The sequence below is a fragment of the Octopus bimaculoides genome, chromosome 13 (assembly GCF_001194135.2).
Source record: "Octopus bimaculoides isolate UCB-OBI-ISO-001 chromosome 13, ASM119413v2, whole genome shotgun sequence".
Taxonomy (NCBI): domain Eukaryota; kingdom Metazoa; phylum Mollusca; class Cephalopoda; order Octopoda; family Octopodidae; genus Octopus; species Octopus bimaculoides.
The window spans coordinates 46,547,542-46,549,805 of record NC_068993.1 but is presented as its reverse complement, the minus strand read 5'-3'; the positions used below and the strand labels follow the sequence as shown (position 1 = coordinate 46,549,805).

The following is a 2,264-nucleotide window of genomic DNA, read 5'->3' as shown; positions in this document are numbered from 1 at the left end:
AAACAGAAACAATTCCTATCATAGTAGGTGCCTTAGGTATAATAAAAAAATATTATTATTATTATTATTATTATTATTATTACTATTATTATTATTATTATTATTATTATTATTATCATTATCATTATCATTGTTGTTGCTGTTGATCCACATTTGGTAGTTTTAGGAAAATTTCTGCTGCATCACCTGCTGTACCTGCTGGGGTGGGTGTGTGCAGCATTGTGTGTTCTTTTCTGTTGTTGGGAGCGTGAAAATTCTCCCCGGTATTGTATTGCATCATTATTTTTTTCTTTTGAAGTGCGGTGCAGTCTTTTGTTGCATTACTGCTTGCATTGTGTATTGAGTGTATAATGTGTTGGTTATTCGACTTGCTGGTAGGAGTTTATGGTATCGGATTATTGCTGTATTGAGTGTGTCTTGTGTTTGCGGATTGTTTTTGTTTAGGTTGTATTATCGAATTGATAGTGTCTTGCGTAGGATGTGGGCTATTGTTTTGGATACTGTGTTGTGTTGAGAATCCAAGTATAGCTTCTGAGTTTTTGCTCATATGTTTTTTTTTATACCACGCCTAATGCGCCAGTTATAACTGGTATTGTTTTCACCTTCATGCCCTACAATTGAATACTTCAATTTCCCATTCTCTGTACTTTGACAATTTTCCCGCTTCTTTTTGGAATATTTTGCTCAGAAGGACTGCAATGTCTATCAGTACGCAGGTGTTTTTTTCTCTAAATTCTTCATTATTTTGTCTGCGCGATTAGATTTAGTATTATTATTATTATTATTATTATTATTATTGTTGTTGTTGTTGTTGTTGTTGTTGTCGTTGTTATTATTATACAAAAGCGGTGAGCTGGCAGAATGGTTAGGTCACCGAGCGAAATGCTTAGCAGTATTCCGTCCGTTGTTACAATCTGAATTGAAATTCCGCGGAGATCGACTTTGATTTCATCCTTTTGTAGTTGATGAATTAAATACCAGTTAAACACTTGGATCGATGTAATCGACTCATCCCCTCCCCAAAATGGCTGCACTTGTGGAAGAATTTGAAACTATTATTATTATTATTATTGTTCAGTAGTTTTATTTTTATAACGTGCTTTCACTTCACTACTGAGCGCAGCTCTGTGCGCCTTGGGTATGTGCTGTGGTTTGCTATGGTGCTCTTATGTTTACTGTATTGAAAGTGTTTTGCGTAGAATGTGTGCAGTACCCAGTAGTGCAATTTTCTGTATGTTATATATATTTGTAAGTCCTGGTATTTTTGTTATGTATTTGTCTGAATATTTTTTTATTATACCTAAGGCACCTACTATGATAGGAATTGTTTCTGTTTTTAGATTCCACATTCGAGTTATCTCTATTTCCAGGTCTTTGTATTTTGAAAGTTTTTCCATTTCTATTATTATTATTATTATTATTATTATTATTATTATTATTATTATTATTACTGTTATTTACTTTTAATCTGCATTTCTGATGCAATCACTTGCCAAGACACAACCAGCGCCCTAGAGCAAGTGAAAGTTAATTAAGAGATGTTGAAATATAACTGAATGCTTATAATTAAACATTAAACTGATAAGGTTTTTCTAAGGATGTGGGCAGTTGTTGTTATTGTCATTATTATTATTATTATCATTATTATAAATATTTAAAGGATTGATGTTACTTCTCCAGAAAGTAAAAAAAAAATAAATAAAGAAGTGTGCGACTGTTATCGAATGAACTTGTGGAAGATACACGAGATGTCGAAATATTGTTCATTCGATAACAGTTGAACTCTTCTTTATTTTTATTATTATTATTATTATTATTATTAACGAACGAACCATATGGTAAATGGCCAGTAAACTGTTGTTTACAAATGCACTAGTTAATAGTTCGTTTCCGGTTTGTATTTAGGGCCAAGTGAAAAATTGTTGGGTTCCATCGCTCTCTTTTCGTCATCCGAGAGGTGCAGTAGAATTCCGAAACAGCAAAGCGTGAAATCTAGCATCAAGTTCTACAATGCTGTTACGGCTTATAACGATGATAGATAGATTGCTATATTGTGCTACCAGCATACAGCTACAAACATAGGAGATTCGAAAGTTAAATGGTTCACGAACGATTTACAGGAAACACTCCAATCTGTTGCTTCATCTACCTTTGGTGGATATCAACTGCTAAATCAAAGGGAACGCCAACAACACCAACAGCACCATCACCATCGCCACCACCACCACCGCTACCACCAATGCCACCACCACCACCACCACCAC

At 34.1% G+C, this 2,264-nt stretch overlaps 1 protein-coding gene across 1 annotated transcript in view; it reads right to left on the bottom strand.

The window, feature by feature from the left end:
• The window catches only part of LOC106869698 (uncharacterized), a 28,458-nt gene that overhangs the window by 7,538 nt on the left and 18,656 nt on the right, over positions 1-2,264 (bottom strand). The window lies entirely within an intron of this gene.